Source organism: Phoca vitulina, unplaced genomic scaffold, assembly GCF_004348235.1.
Source record: "Phoca vitulina isolate PV1807 unplaced genomic scaffold, GSC_HSeal_1.0 scaffold5, whole genome shotgun sequence".
Classification (NCBI taxonomy): Eukaryota; Metazoa; Chordata; class Mammalia; order Carnivora; family Phocidae; genus Phoca; species Phoca vitulina.
Window position 1 is genome coordinate 70,558,561 of NW_022589708.1, and position 16,879 is coordinate 70,575,439.

The window sequence follows — 16,879 nt, forward strand, 5'->3', positions numbered from 1 at the left end:
GAAATTGTCTTGTACAGTTACAGTGAAAAAGGAGAAAGCAAGCTTCTAGTTGTGGCCAGCGACTGATGTTAGTTGAGCCTTAGACCAGGAGGAAAAGTCCAGAATTGGTAAAAGAGAGGTGCCAAAGAAAACATGAACTGTGAGGTGTAAGTAGAGTTTCATTTCTTTGTTTGACAGCATGGTTGGGCTGGAGGGTCAAGGCAATGCATGTAAATTTCAGCCTGGCATTAGACAAAAATCTTTTATAGTGTCCTTGTCGATTCATGGAGAGTTGGAGGGTAGGTGTAGGGCAAATTCGATTGATTTGTAGCTGGTTGAACAATCACTTCCCAAAAGTCTTGAAATGGATCCATTTCAATTTTGATGGAGGTCACTAGTGACTTGCCCCAGGAATCTACCTTCTGCCTCACTCAGTCCAATATTGTTGTAAGTGATATCCTGAAGAAATCTGATGGTGACAAATATGGGAGAATAGCTTATACTTTAAGATGCTAGAGCTGGGGTCCAAAAATATTTTCAAAGATTGGAACAATGTGTCAAGTCTAATAAGATAGAATTTAAGGGGCGCCTGGGTGGCTCAGCCGTTAAGCGTCTGCCTTCAGCTCAGGTCATGGTCCCAGGGTCCTGGGATCGAGCCCCGCATCAGGCTCCCTGCTCTGTGGGAAGCCTGCTTCTCCCTCTCCCACTCCCCCTGCTTGTGTTCCCTCTCTCTGTCTGTCAAATAAATAAAAAAAAATCTTTTTTTTAAAAAAAAGATAGAATTTAATAGGGAATTATCCCACAGTTATGCACCTAAAAATCATCCAAACAAGGCCAGGATGTTTGGAACCTGGCATGTTTAAATGAAACCAGGATAAGGCAAATACAAAAATGTACCTATAAAGATTTTGTTATGAGTAGGCCAGCACTTGGCATCTAGTCTATTACCTGAAGCTCCATGATAACAGTAGATGTTAGTCCAGGGAAAAGGAAGATGAGGGTGGAGAAGAAATTTGGGTGGGGAGTGTGGCTTAAGAGTACAATATGCAAAAGAAAAAAAATAAATGACTTCTTAAAATGCTACATGAGAGGCCTTGGATTTTATTAATAGAAATATTATGTCCAGAATAAAGGAGAGGATGGTCCGACTCTACTCTGCAAGTTAGGCCTCTCCTGGAATATTGGAGGCAATTCTGGGTGACTATCTTTTATGGAGACTTTGACCAGCTAGAATATGTAGACAAGACAGCAACTAACATGGAAAGGCTCTTGAAATGATGTCATGTCCCTGCTCTCAACACTGCAAAGTGTGGCCCTAGACCTTTGAGGCCACATGACCCCTGGCTACCTCTTAACCCTCTCTTCTGACTTCTCTCCCCTTCTCCATTTCAGCGTGGCCGGCCTCCTTGATATTTCTCAAACATCAAGCATTTATCCTTGCAGGATCTTTGCCCTCCCCGCCCACATATTGACATGGCTCATCCCCTCAAACGTCTTTGCTCAAGTCACTTCCTCATTGACCTCCCTTACCTCCCAACCTAAAGAAACACTCCCATTTCCCAGTCACTTTACCTTGCTTTTCCTTCAGTATATTTATCAGTACCTCACATTATGTTACCAATTTACTCAACGGTTTATTTTCTGTCTTCATCAGTAGAATTTAAGTCCCAGGAGGGCTGGGGTTTTGTTTGCTCCTCTGATCCATCCCTTGCTCCTGATACACCTTAGGTTCTCGATGAGCACATTTTGATGAACTCAAAAGCCATACTGTAAACCCACAGTAGGGCAGGCCTCTGAGAGCTCCATCAAACACTGAAGGAGCTACTTTGTGGAAGAGACCTCTCCCACCCCCATGGCCAGGCTAGAATAATGAGTGGACGCTCAAGGCAAGGTGCTTTGGGACTCTCGGGCTCAATATAAAGAAATATTTCTAAGAACTGGAAAGGGTGGGCCACTAGGAACCTCCCCACCACAGGGCATGTTTCCTCAAGTGTGAGGAAGTCACTTGTCAGAGGCATTTGGTGGGACTTGAATTCAGTGATACCTAAGATTTTTTTTCTATTCCAAATTTTATGAGATCATCACAGGTTAGGCCACCTCTTTCTTGTTGAAACATTTCTGAATTTGGTCTACTGAAATAGTTTTCCTATGTGAACACATTTTCAATGTTTTGAATGTGATAATGGGATTCAATTTGTAGAAACGATGCCCATTTTCTGAAACGTGGTTTGGAATATGTGAGATTTAGAGGAGAAAGATGGATCTCGTGCAAATTGTGTGTCATTCTGTATTCTCTGACAGCATCCCAAGAATGATCAAAATGTACCTAATTTTTCTTATTCACATGCCCAGTGTGCTCACGAGCCTTATAAATAATCACAAATGTTGCTTTCTCAGTATCTTTCTAGATAAGACATGGCGTCTGTCCCAAGGAGAATGATTTTAGCACTCAACAGCTGAGAAAGGAAATGAATTATCCTATTGTGACTACTAGGGCAATTTAGGTAGTCAGGAATTATCCTGGTATGGACAGACAGACAAAGAGTAAACAAGACCTTGGGATGCTTTTTCAATGAGGCAAAAGTTTTCTTTTGGAAAATAGCACTAAATGTTTAACACAGAGTTCAGAGAACACTGAGCACAGAGATCTGTGTATTTTTATAAATTAAAACAAACAAAAAAACCATAACAGGGCTTGCAGAGGACTCTGTGTTTCTCACTTGGGGAAAAAGGGACAAAATATCAGTGTGGAGGGACTCCAGGCGCCTTCCAGTTAATATCTCCAGCTCTGACTTACTCCTACAGTCCTGAAGCAGGCCAAGAACAGAGATAGAGCTTGAAAGTGTGTCATGGGAATCTGTGACCGTTTCTCTGGCTGCGTGATGAGATTTCTGCTGTCTGTAAATGTCTGAGGTTGGAACCCCACGGCTAGTGTTCTGTTAACCTAAAAAGAAAAAGTCGTTCCTGAAATTCTAAATTTGCAAAACTTATTTCAAAAAGCAAACAAAAAAAGCCCAAACGTAATTTCAGCACCTTAAAACAACAACTGCTGAGCTATGTAAAGGCAGACACAGGGGTGAAAACTTCTTTCTCTCCCCATGTCAGCCAGACTGTAGAACCTAGTTTCGTGAGAAGGCAAGGGTGGGATATGGATGTGTGACGCTGGCTCTTAGCAACTTCCCCGGAAATGAATTTGTCCAGAAATGGGGTTAATGAAGCCAGAGCGGACCCAAGATGAGAAATTGGGATGCTTCTATTCCTGCGTCCTGGGGATGTTCCTCCCTGGGCGTCAGCACTTGGTGGTGGTTTTCCTATGGGACTCTACGTTGTTCAGGCTGGCTTTTGGGTCCCTCCCAGGGCTGCTGGCTGAGCCTCTCTTTCCTAGAGCCTCTGGCGCCTGACAGAGTAAGTCAGTGGAATCAAGACAGCTAACCAGGGTGGGCCCCAGGGTGGGAGATGCACTACGATTGTTCTTTATGCTTTACTGGCCCACTGCACAGGGGGCTGAGCAGTTCCTGAAGGACAGGGATGCCGCTTGTGACCCTTGTATCCCCAGCACTTAGCCCAGCCCTAGCGCCAAAGTCAGCCCTCAGGACAGGTTTTTTTGTTACTATTAAATGAAGTGAAAAGGTCCAAAGGAATGCATGTCTGCATTAACCTCCTTCTAACCAGTGGCACAGATTTGCCTATTTTGGTATGACAGCGTGGTTTTCTTCCTCCACATTGTTTTGGATTCTCAAGTAATGGACACCATGTACCTCTTGTCCCCTGAAAACATTTCTTTGATGAGCTGGGTAGTGAGGGCACAGGGTCTGCGTCCTTGCTCACCACTGAATCTCCCATACGGTGCCCAGCACCCCATCGATGGTCAATAAACATTTGTTAAATAAGTAAAAATATAAACATTTAAAAAATTTAAAAAAAGAAAATGATGGCTACTGGTCCCACTTGCACCTACCCGGCTTCTGACATTACCCAATAAATGGGCCTCTTTCAAAACAGGACATGTTAGGAAACTGAATTTCCCTAAAGGGAAAAGATGTTAGGACAGCAGGCCCTTTTCTCCACCGTTTTCTGGGAAGGTGAGCAGAAACATGGGACAAAACTTCCCAGGGTCCTGCTCCCGCACTGACCGATGGCCTTTCAGAGGTGACCGGGTGCCCCCCTCCCCCGCCCCCCGGCCTCGCTCATCAGACCATAAGCGCCCCAGAAAGGAGAGCGGGCGGGTTCGCAGGCCGGGAAGGCTTGTCGTGCCCGGCCCCCGCCCCGCCGCGCGGCTAGGTAACTGCTCGGGCTCCCGCGCGACCACCAAGTGTTCCAAGGGTGAGGATCTGGCGAAATGTGGCCGAGACAGAGGGCGGCGCGGCGGTGCACCGGCCCCCGCCTCCCGGGGCCTCCATTTGGTGAGTTCACCGTGGGCCGCAGAGCCAGGAGAGAGACACCTGCCGGCGGCACGCGGCGGTGCGGGTCCCCGAGAGCCCCTCAGACGCGCACGCCGGGCGCCGGGCCCTGGGCGGCGGGCGGGGAGGGGGCCGCGCCGCGCGGAACCCGGAACCCGGAACCCGGCTCCTCTGCAAGCCCCTTTTTGATCAGGCACCCAACACGATCTCTTCTCTGGACCTTCTTCGAAAAGATTTTTGGAAAAACAGACCTATGTTCACGTATAGGGGAGCCCAACCAAATGTCTCCCTGCCCTGGCCCCTCTGGGCATCGTCAGCCGGCCAGCCTCCCCACACCTGTTCCCGGGGCTGCTGAGCCAATTCAGTCCAAGAACGGGCCTCTGCAATCAGCGGGTCCTTGAAAGAGAGGGCAAAGTCTCACTAGGCTTCTTCTTTTTTTTTTTTTAAGTTATTTATTTATTTATTTTTAATAGTAATCTCTAGACCCAACTTGAGGCTTGAACTCACGACCCCGAGATCAAGAGTCACATGCTCTTCCGTCGGAGCCAACCAGACGCTCACTAGGTTTCTTTTAAGTTCACCTACAAAGGTTAGCCAGATTGCTCTCTGGGAAACATTTGTCCTGGCTCTCTGTGAGCTTCAGGCCAGGCCGAGCCCCAGCCCAGTGCTTGCCCGTGTGTGTGTGTGTGTGTGTGTGTGTGTGTGTGTGTGTGTGTGTATCCAGAGTGTGTGTGTACCCAGTGTGTGTGTGTGTGTGTGTGTGTGTGTGTGTCGGGGGTCTCTGTGAGCTTCAAGCCCGAGCCCCAGCCCAGTGCTTGCCCGTGTGTGTGTGTGTGTGTGTGTATCCAGAGTGTGTGTGTACCCAGTGTGTGTGTGTGTGTGTGTGTGTGTGTGTCGGGGGTCTCTGTGAGCTTCAGGCCCAGCCCCAACCCAGTGCTTGGCCATGTGTGTGTGTGTGTGTGTGTACCCAATGCCTGCCCATGTGTGTGTTGTGTGTGTGTGTGTACCCAATGCCTGCCCATGTGTGTTGTGTGTGTGTGTGTGTGTACCCAGTGCCTGCCCGTGTGTGTGTGTGTGTGTGTGTGTGTGGTTTCTGTGTGTGTATGGGAGGACATGCAAGGTAAAAACTGGATGTGCTAGAAGTCACAATGAAAGAAGGGAGCAAAGTGCAGTGAGAATAAGTAATAACAACTCAACTCTGCCCGGGCTACGCACGGGCTAGTGGGAAAGGAAGGACTAACCTGGCAAATTCTAATCATCAACTTTGATTGCCCACTAAGTACCAGAAGAAAGAACTCCAAGAAGGCTGAAGAAGTAAAAAAGTCTTCTGGGGGCTGCTGGTCTGGAGCGAATCCCTGCAGAATGAGGGAGATGTGAGTCCTTGGAAGGCAAGGGAATGAACAGGACTTTCCATTTCAGGGTGAAAAGCAGTGGCTTAAGGTGAGATGTTGCAGGCTAAGTAGGGTGTGTGGATATTCCCACTGCTGGTTCTCCACAGTCCAGGAAGTGCATGGTACCCCTGGAATTCATCTGTGGAAGCAACTGGTCTCAGAGCAGTTTCAGCCTCCCCTGGGAACCTCTTAGCAATGCACATTTAGGGCCCCTCCCTAGACCTACTGAATCAGAGTCTCTGGGGGTGGGCCCTAGTGATCAGTCTTTAACAAGCCCTGTGGGTGATTCTGATGTTCTCTAAAGTTTGGGAACCCCTGGATTGGGAAATAGAGAAGAAAGGAGCCGACTGGGTGGCATCCCAGGTGCTGGGGCTGTGAGCTCCCTGTGTATAAATAAGGGGGGATAAATGTGTACCGTTGACAGGTACGGGATATGGGACAGGGGATTCAGTTTGTGAGGGGGAGAGCACTAAGTAAAGGTCATTTTGGTCCTGTTGAGTTTGGTGTGAAAGCAGGGTACCCACATCCAAACTCCTCGCAGCATCTGCAAGTTAGGGCCCGCCATGGCGAGGAGAGCAGGGATGGGGCCCCCTATGTGCAGTAGAAATGAAAGAGGGGGTCAGCTCACTGTGATCCAACAGACAGGGGAGGACAGAGAGTCCAAAAGCCTACAGGGAAGAGCTGGTCAGAGAGGAAGGAGAAAAAACAACAACAATCAGTGTGGTGCCACTGAGGCAAAGAAAGGAAAGAGATTCAAGAAGGAACTGGTCAGAGGGAGAAGCCGACCAATGCAGTTGGCCTCGGGCAGTGTTTTCTCACCCATTAGAGGGCTGGGAAGCAATATGGCTGTAAAACCAGCATTTAAAATAATAACAGAAAATGTCAGAGTGTATCTCACATATAGCAAGGATACACTTTCATGAAACTTCTGTGTAAGATGTATTTTGGTGTCAACAATACATCAATTTAAAAAAGATATACTTTGTGAGGGGGGCTACATCATTTCGTGTGGCATTCTTGCTAAAAACGTCTAACTTCACTGCAATCTTGAAAAAATATCAGACAAACTCCGGTGGAGGGACATTTGACAATATAACTGATCGATACTCTTCAAAAGTGTCAAGGTCCTGAAAGTCAAGAAAAGACTGATGAACTCTCATAGATTTGGGAGACTAAGGAGAAATGGCGAAATGCCATGTGAGACACCAAATGGGGGTCCTGGGACAGAAAAGGGACATTAGTGGAAAACTGGGGCCTTTGGTTACTAGTAGAGCACCAGTGTTAGTTTCCTGGCTTTGACCATTGCACTAGGGGAAGCTGGATGAGGATGGTTTCTTCTATTCCAGCTGCAATAACAAAATGCCACAGACGGGGTGGCTTATAAACAGAAGTTTATTTCTCACAGTTCTGTTGGTTGGAAGTCCAAGATCATGGTGCTGGCAGATTCTGTGTCTGGTGAGGGCTCCCTTCCTTCGTCATAGATGGTGCCTTCTTGCTGGGTCCTCACAGGGTGGACTGGTCTAGGAAGCTATCTGCAGCCTCCTTTGTAAGAGCACGAATCCCATTCATGAAGGCTCCCTTCTCAGGACCTACTCACCTCCCAAGGTCGCACCCCCTAATACTATCACTTTGCGCATGAGCATTCCAACATAGGAATTCTGGGGAGACCCAGGCCTCCAGACCATAGCAAAGGATATATGGAAATCCTCTGCAGGATTTCTGCAGCTTTTCTGAAAATCCACAATTAGTTCAGAACACAGCCTAAAAACACAATGTATTTGTGTATATGTGAACTGGGCGGGGGAGGGGCCATGACATAAACTTTGGGGAGGCTTGGTGAAAAAAGTTTGAGAGCCACACTGTCTGGGGTGTGGAGGGCACATGCACCAGGCAGTGAGGGGGGCCTCCTGCAGCTGAGGTCCTGGGAGGCCTCGTGCGCGTCGTCGGGGAGGGTGAGAAGCTGCAGGTCCTGGTCAAAGGCGGGGACTGGGGTTATCACAGTGCATGCAGAAGGGTAGATGCGGGCCTCAGTTCTGTTTGACGAATGCCGTGGATTCCAGAAGGAGAGGCATCCTGACCCCAGGAAGTCTGAGGGGTGGGTAGGCAATGTGGACATTAAAGCTGTCGCAGCGATATCCTGTTACCACCTACCACAGCCACGTGCCACAGACAGATCCCCTGCTACCCAGGGGAGGGTAGCATTTGATAGTCTAGGGTTGTGTTATTTCTTGGATTTTTGTTGTTCGGGGTGGGGGGAGGATCTAATTTCATAAGCTAAGTTTTGTAATCAAAGTTATGATCGAAGACCTATTTTATAATTGAACCCTCTCTGAAATCCTAAAATCCCTAGGCAGATAACTGTCCCTCCTTCATGAGGCATCTTTCAAGCAACCTGGAGGAATGAGAAAGGTTCTGGTAATTCAGTAGCTTCTAACTTTCTTCTCAAATGTTTTGAGTTAGAGCCATGGTTGCCCACTGAGGGTGATTTTGCATCCCCGCCCCCCACATTTGGCATTGTCTGGAGCTGTTTTCAGTGGTCACTACTGGGTGTGTGTGTGTGTGTGTGTGGCATTTGGGGGAGGCCCAGGATGGTGCTAAATATCCTATGGTGCACAAAACAGCCCTTCTACCCACAACAGAAAATTATCCAGCCCAGAATGTCAATAGTGCCAAAGTTGAGAAACCCTGAATTAGACGAGATGAAAATCTGAGGTCTGTTTATGGTTAGGAACGTTGCCTGGCTGCTTCTCACAAAAGAAGGGTATTAAACTTCATTTCTTGGCTTCATTTCAAGTGGATAATTATAACCTGCCTACCTAAAATTTACACTTTAATTTTCAATGGGTATCTTTCTTCAGTTCGTGCTTAAACAGGCTTGGGGTGGCTGTATTCTCGACAACAGGGCAATATTCTGTGCCTGAATCAGTTACAGGTCAGTAGTGGGCGAAACAATTGGTCTTGAAGTGATTCGAAATCTTCGGGCGATAAGCACTAAAACGAGAAACCTAGGGCATTATCGTCATCATTAATTATTAGTACTATTACAGCGCTCATTCAGCCACTCTCGGGATTCCCATGGGATTGCCATTAGTACTAGGGTCAAAAGCAGATTCATGACCTTCAGTATCACCAGACACCGCCCGGAATTATTACGTTAGCCGGTTAAAAGCCGAGCTCTCCTTCTGCAGGGCCTTGCCGCCTGCTTGCAGCGCTTGGAGAGGCTCTACATTGGCAACATTGAGCTTCAAAGCAAATCTTCAAACTTCTATTTGTACTCGCTGTTCCCATATTTAGACCGGAGCAGCACATACTTGTCTATTGCTTCAAGGCAAGAGCAAATTCTGAAGGCATTAAGTAGAGACTCGCTTGAAGCAAACAAGAGAGCCCAGAACAAGCTAAGGGCAAGACTTTCCCTCTCTCTCTCCTTATGTTCTAAAGCTTTATAATAATAATTCAGGGTAGCAAAACTTAAAATCACAAGCCAGGCTGCCAACTAATTCACAAACCAAACGATTGCCTTTTTATGAGCTGCACTGATCAGTTTGTGAAATCTGATTTGGCTTTTTTTTTTTTTTAAATAGTATTTTAATGTTAAACAAGCCTGGGCAGCTACGTGGTAAACAGGTTGGGTGTTCTTTCTTTCATTTGTAAAGTTTTTTTTTTTTAAGTTTTGTTTATTTTCCCTAGGATTTCTGTCTTTAAAAGATTTTATCAAGCTCATTTGAGTTAGCTGGAGCTTTGGCAAAGTATGACTTTGGGGATGATAAATAGCGATATATGGTGCTTCTCTGCTTGACATGTCTTTATTTAAGTAGGTTTGGAATGGAGACTATCCTGACACGATTCTTCCATAAAAATCCATATTATTTCATAGTACAAGTGCTGCCTTTGATAAGATGCCACTGACTTTAATTTGATTTTTTATGAGCTGCCTGCTCCACAGTCTCTGGCCTAGGTCCTCAAAAACAGGCATTTCGAAGGTGTTGGCTGAGGGGAGAAGCAGAAATTTTATTCATGGGGCAGAGTCTGTCTTTGCAAAGCAGCTAACTGGTGTATCCCCGACCGAGCCTGAGATCTGGGCTCCTGGTCGGAACAATCAAAACCATAATAAGAGTTCATGTTCCCTGGTTATTTAGTATGTGCCAACCTGAGTCCCAGGTTTCTCTGTGGAATGATTCATTTCAGGCTTGTCACAACTCCTTGACCACGGTGTTACTTGGTGCTTCTATATCACAGCTGAGGATCCTGAGGCTCCGAGAGGTCAGGTACTTTACCCAAGGTCATGGAGCAGAAAGACACGCTAGAATTTGCAACAAGCCATCGAGGGGCCTTGCTCTTGACTTTTCCCAACAAACATGATCTTAAAAACCTGAATAAGATTAGCATGTGATAATTATATGGTTTGTTTTTGAAATGTTCCAGGCTATTTTCACCTTCATTCCCTCTTTTGCTAAAGAGGCATGATGGTACCTGGAATCCTGGAAGGTGTCTTTTCATAAAGATTAGATTTGAAAACGGCTAGACGAGAGGGCACACACACTCCCTTTTCTAATACAACCTCAATGGGAGGCCTACTTGAGCAAATTGGGTGCCCCAAGAGATCACTTCAGTTTATTTTCCTTCTCCCAAAGATGAATTTATGTGGTGGGGTGTTTGAGATTGCCTTTCAGTAATGCCTTTCTTTTTCTACACTTTTCTTGAACATGATGCAATTGATACCCCTTTGAAGTTTAATTATACCTCTGGCATTGCATTGCATGAAGCATTTACCCATGGCTGTGTTTTTGGAAGCTAAGTGAATAGCAGGAACGACATATTTATCTTGGATTTGAGACTTGAGAAGCAAGTTCCTCCCTTGAACGTGGCTTAAGATAGATCACCTCCCCATCTGGGATTCCAACCTCAGGTACATAAGGGAGCCAACAGTAAATTTGAAGAGTGAAGAGAGTAGGAAGACATTTTTCCCATTAATGTAGCTGAAAGCTGATGAGGGCAAGTACTGCCATCTAAGGTTTCTGCAGGGTTTTAGTACTAGTCTGACCACCCCACCCCGCCACCTCCCCATTCACTCCCCCACACTTATCCTAAAGATAAGAATGGTTGGCAAATCACCACTTTCAACAATGTCTATTCTGGCTTAAATATGGCTCCTGTGCCTCAAGTTGAATATGGAACAAGTTGATAACATACGGACAATTCTATGCTTATGAGACATGTGGCAGCCTGTTGGCATTACTGAGGAGGCCCTTCGAAATTAGTCCCCAACCTGCCTGGCTGACTGGGTTGGTAGAGCATTTGACTCTTGAGCTCCAGGGTTGTGAGTTCAAGCCCCACGTTGGGCAGAGAGCTCACTTAAAAATAAATAAATAGGGCGCCTGGGTGGCTCAGATGGTTAAGTGTCTGCCTTCGGCTCAGGTCATGATCCCAGGGTCCTGGGATCGAGTCCCGCATCAGGCTCCCTACTCCTTGGGAGCCTGCTTCTCCCTCTGCCTCTCTCTCTCTCTGTCTCTCATGAATAAATAAATAAAATCTTTAAAAAAAAAAAAAAATAAAATAAATAAATAAATAAATAAATAAAAATAGAATTAGTTCTCAACCTTCTTTTCTAGATCTAGCACCTGCCATTCTCTACCCTGCAGCTATACTAGATGGCCTGTACCTTTTTATGCCAGGTGGGGTAAAAGGCGAGTTGAGGCCACATTTCAGAATTCCAAGGATTGGTTTTCTATTTCCTCTAGGCTGCACCTTTGAGACTTAGAAACAAGACTAGGATGGGTGATGTGCTTCCAAGATGACCGTCTTGGGCAGCCCAAACCCACAGAGACAGAGGGAATTCAATATCTTAATTTCATGCCTCCACACATTAATTTAATTCATGTGGATCCCTCATCCTGCGATGCCTTCCTTCACCTTGTCTCTAGAATTATACTTTTCCTTCAGTATCTAATCATTTTCCAGTGACCCAACCCTCTGATTGAGATGCCCCCTCCATGCTGCCATAACAGCCCAGGCTTCCCTGCGTTGTAACACACACCACAGGGAGGACTCTCACATATTGCTTTGTCTACCTTTCCCACTGAACTATTAATTCATTCTGGCTGATAGTACAAGATCAATATAGTTGTTGAATAAATGAATGAATCTTTCTTTCTGACAGAGCTTATTTGGGAAACAATTCAAGTCAGAAGATTAATTAGTGAATATAGAAGGCCTGGGATGAGCTGAGCCAGAAATGCCCCAAATCCATTCTGCAGCCAGCTACCCTGTCCCATAGCATCACCACTCTGCCAGGTGGCTCCAGATTCTTCTAGCTTTCCATTTTTCGATGCTGTGAGCACCTCTGTCAGCTCTGGTCCTGTCAAAAGGAGCCCCAAGCCGGTACTTACATCTTTGGTTTTAAACTTGGCCAGAACTTCAGTAAAGAAAAAAACCCAAGAAGGCTCTCGTCTCCTATGTTGAAGAAGTGATGTAACTTCTCACGTTGGGATCATGAGTTGAGCTGGACCAGCTTTGTGGGATGTTCCATCTGCAGGTTCTCCCACATCTACCTCTGGGCCCCAACAGTGCTGTCCGCCTGCTTTCCGAAGGGGTGTGGGAATGCTCTCATGCTAGTGGCTACATGGGACACGAAGCTATGACGAAGAGAATTTTCCCCTGAGAGGCAGCTCTGCATGAAGGTGAAGGAGATGGCCTCCATCAGCCCACTGCCAAATCCAAAGCCTGAGGGGCTTATGGAAGTAGGAGTCTATTAACCTCTGCTAACATATTAGCACTAATCTGTTGTTCAAGGAAGGAAGGCTCCCATAGGAGCCCTTTGACCATTTTGACCATGTAGAAGGCTCCTGAATGATCTATAGGTGCAGGGAAAATAGAAACTTCTGGGCAGCATGAGAATCTGAGCTTGGACCATGGTTATTCTCTTGGTCTTGTTGGAGACCTCGGCCAGGCTCTCCCTCTGTCATTTTGTCCTGCAGTTTTGCATGGAAATCACTCTGTACCTACTGAGACCTAATCAAGTGTAAATGCCTTAAAATGCCATCAAAAGCCTTAGAGGCAGTGGTCAGGTATTATCAGTGACCAACAGTGAATCTGAATGACAAGATCTTTTTTATGGCCAAGTAACATTCCATTGTGTAGATATACCATTCATCTCTCGAAATCTTGTCACTCATGACAACATGGATGGAACTAGAGGGCATTATACTAAGTGAAATAAGTCAGACAGAAAAAAAAAATAAGTCAGACAGAGAAAGACAAATATTTTGTGATTTCACTTATATTTGGAATCTAAGAAACAAAACAAATGATCAAATACACGAAAAACAACAACAACAACAAACAGAAACAGATTCATAAATGTAGAGAGTAAACTGGCAGTTGCCAGAGGGGAAGGGTGGGTGGGTGTGGAACAGGCCACATAGATGAAGGGGATTAAGAGGTACAAAATTCCAATTACAAAGTAAATAAGTCATGGGTATGGAAGGTACAGCATACAGAATATAGTCAATAATATTGTAATAACTTTGTATGGAGATAGATGGTAACTATACTTATCATGGTGAGCATTTCACGATGTATATAATTGTCGAATCATATTTGTACATCTGAAACTAGTATCATATGTCAATTATATTTCAATTACAAAATTTTAGAAATAGTGAATCAGAGCTCCCTTGAGTCTCCCATGCTCAGCACAAGGGCAGCCCTTCCCATCCGCTCATGTCCCTGAGCTTCTGGGAGGACTGGGCCATCTCTTTTATTTGTTTATTCCCCATGGCACTCACCTCAATCAATATTTTACAGTAAGGTGCTCGAAGTGTTTTCGTGAATTGAATTGAAGGCAACAACAAGGATCTGTATTTGGTTGAACTCCATTTGTAGTTCCCAAAAGGTATGGCAACTTGGGCAGATTTCATAGTTTAGCTGGAGTGGTCTGTCAATGGGGAGCCCATGAGACTGGCTACACGCAGCCTGGAATTTTCCAGATGGCCTTGGATTGAAATAATCTATCTTGCTGTACAAATCTTATACTGGAAGTTCTTAACTTGGGACTTGAAAAATGTGATTGCTGTGTCTGTTGGACATCCAGAATAACAATAATAACAATAATAATGCCACCCAATAAAGTGAACATTTGTTAAGTGCCAAGCATGGAGCTAAGTAAGCACTCTTCCATGTAGCATGATTACCAAGGGACCAGGTCTGTGAGAGCTTAGGCAGTATCTTGATTTATGGCCTTGTCATCCATACCTTTTTCCTAAAGAGTTTTCAGCGTACTTGAGGTTCTTCATCACGGGCTCAGGATGGGTCTGACCTGATGAAGGAGGATGCAGGGGCCAAGTCTGCTGAGAGCTGCAACAGAAGTTCCCTATATGGACCTGTTTTTGTGTTTATGGATCACCCGTGGCGACTGTCAGCAGTTTTAATATAGACAACAATTTGAGGCCATCCTAACCACCAGCTTTACTTCTTCCAAGGAGGCCTGGGGCCTTTTCCCAGTGATGATTATCCTTCTTTTCTAGAAATTCAATGGACCTTGTTTCAAACTTAGAATTATGAAGTACAAGCTTTATGTAAGAATAGAATATTCTTCTTTGTTTTTGTTTTTTATTTTAAGAATAGAATATTCTTTGTGGTTTCCAGGAACATGCACTATTCTATTGTATGTTAAATCATAAAGCTAGGGCAGAGAACATTTAAAACTTGGTGTTTATAATCTCTCCTCGCATGTTCTCCTCCCACTTTTCTTCCCTCATATCCCTCAAAGCCCAACTATTTTGCTAACACTCCATCAGGTATCTCCTATGACCTGCAAAATCTATTAATAGGTGAGAAAAAAATTAACTAGTGCAGGCAAAAAAGTTGATCCCAAATCTTGAACATTTTCCATCGGAGGCAATGAAAATGGATTGGGCAACAAAGTTGAATCCTTTATCTTTCTTCTTCCATGCCACTAATTCTCTTTCTAGCAAATCAGATCAATGGGCTGAAGGGACTGGGGGAGGATGAGGATGGTCTGATGGAGGCGGAGCCCTCACCTCTCCAAGCTATGGGCATCACAGAACCAAGGGTAAAGGACAGGAGAGATGGCAGGACGATCAACATAATTTCATCTCCTTGGACATCAGAAGGGATAGGATCGGTGGGTAATTCCTAGAGGTCCTGCTGATCCACAGGGCACAATACACAGGGCAAAGGTTTTTGAGATTACCTGAAGCTCTAAAAATGTGCAGGTGATACTGGACCCTTTAAATTTTCTTATTTTGGTAAAATATACACCCCATCAAATTTAACATTAGAACATTTGAAAGCATACACTTCCGTTGCATTAACTCCATTTCTGTGTTGTGAATCACCACCATCCATCTCCAGAATTTTTTCCTCTTCCCAAACTGAAACTCTGTCCCCCTTAAATAGTAACTCAGCATTCTCCCCTCTACCCAGCCCCTGACAACCACCATTCTATTTTCTGCCTCTATGAATTTGGTACCTCTAGGTACCTCATGTAACTGGAATTATACAGTATTTGTCATTTTGGGATGGGCTTATTTCACTTAGCACCATGTCCTCAAGTTTCACCCGTGTTGTAGTACGAGTCAGAACTTCCTTCCTTTTTAAAGCCGAATAATATTCCAGTGTATGTGTACAGCACATTTTGTTTATCCATTCATCCATGGACACTCGGGTTGTTTCCACCTTTTGGCAATTATGAATAATGCCGCTATGAACATGGGTGTACAGCTATCTGTTTGAGTCCCTGCTTTCAATTCTTGTGGCTATAGACCCAGAAGTGGAATTGCTGGATCACATGGCAATTCTATGTTTAATTTTTTGAGGAACCGCCATATTGTTCTCTGTAGAGGCTGCACCATTCTGATGATCACGGTAGTGCAGATCCTCATAGGAGGCGAACCTGGAGAAGACATGAACTTTATCTTTGATCCACGTGTCCCGTATCTTTGACTTTTTAGTGCTGGGGGGTGTTAGCATGCTTCTGCTTAGGTTCCCCACCTGCAGAAGGAAGATGGCAATTACTCTTCCTCTCAGGAAAACGAGGGACTATGGGAAGTATTACTGAGATTGGCTAGGAGAAGAAATTTGGTTCAAAATACCTTGAGTTCTAGGGCCAGAGCCTGTGCCCGTGCCCTTCCTTTCTCCAGCTTGAACTGGCCCTCCTTCCACTTGCACAGGTCAGGGGTGGTGGTGGTTGGGCTGGAGAGGGTCTAATATCCTACTTATCACACGTGGATTATCAAGGACCTTCTGTGAGGCCCTGGTATAAAGGACCATCCTCAGCGACCAGACCATTGTGCCTGCGTTTCTGACTCCTGTTTCAACTTGCCGTGTTCCCTTTCCCTTGGTGTGGGATGGAGTTCCATAGAGAGACTGTCCACTGAAGGATTGGTTCATCGAAATCCAATCAAGATTTCAGGAAGAACGTGATGGCTCCATTCTTTCCCTCTGTCTCTCCCTTCCCGTCCCCTGGTAAGGTCTTATTCAGGATGTCAAAAGCTTGGCCATTTCTAGAACACACTTTCACTCTCTGATCCACAGCAGGGCTTGTTGAAAGAGGGAAGGCCCCATACTGGGCTGTCATCGAGGAACAGAATTGGTGTCCTGTCCTTGGGAAGGCTGCCCAAGGCTGGATCTCACCCCTCTGGCACTGTGGACAGGCTGGCCTTTCGGGGAGCTCCTGCCCGAGCTGCTGTGGTGTCCTCGGAAGGGGGGGGGTTGCTGTGGAGAAACAGGGAAGCAGAAGGTACTGATGCTCCAGCCGGAACTCTGGCAGTGAGTCGGTCACAGCTCAAGGAGGGATCACTCCCGAGCAGCTCTGCTGTGTTTTTGGCCATGCTGCTGGCAGCAGGGAACCGTCTACACAAAGCCTCTTGTCCGTGTAGGATCAGAAACGGGGAGCAAGGACTCCTCGAGGCTCACTGGAAGGTGTCTCAGAAACCAGGTCCCACCTGTATCTGCCCGCAAAGATTTTCCTCTGTTTCCAAAGCATCAGCTGGTAAAATTAATTAATCTTCAGTGGCCCTGTCCTCTGAGTGATGGCTGTAAGGCAGAAGGGATTCCACAGGCTGCGCCCCCCAGCCCCGCCTCCTGGCC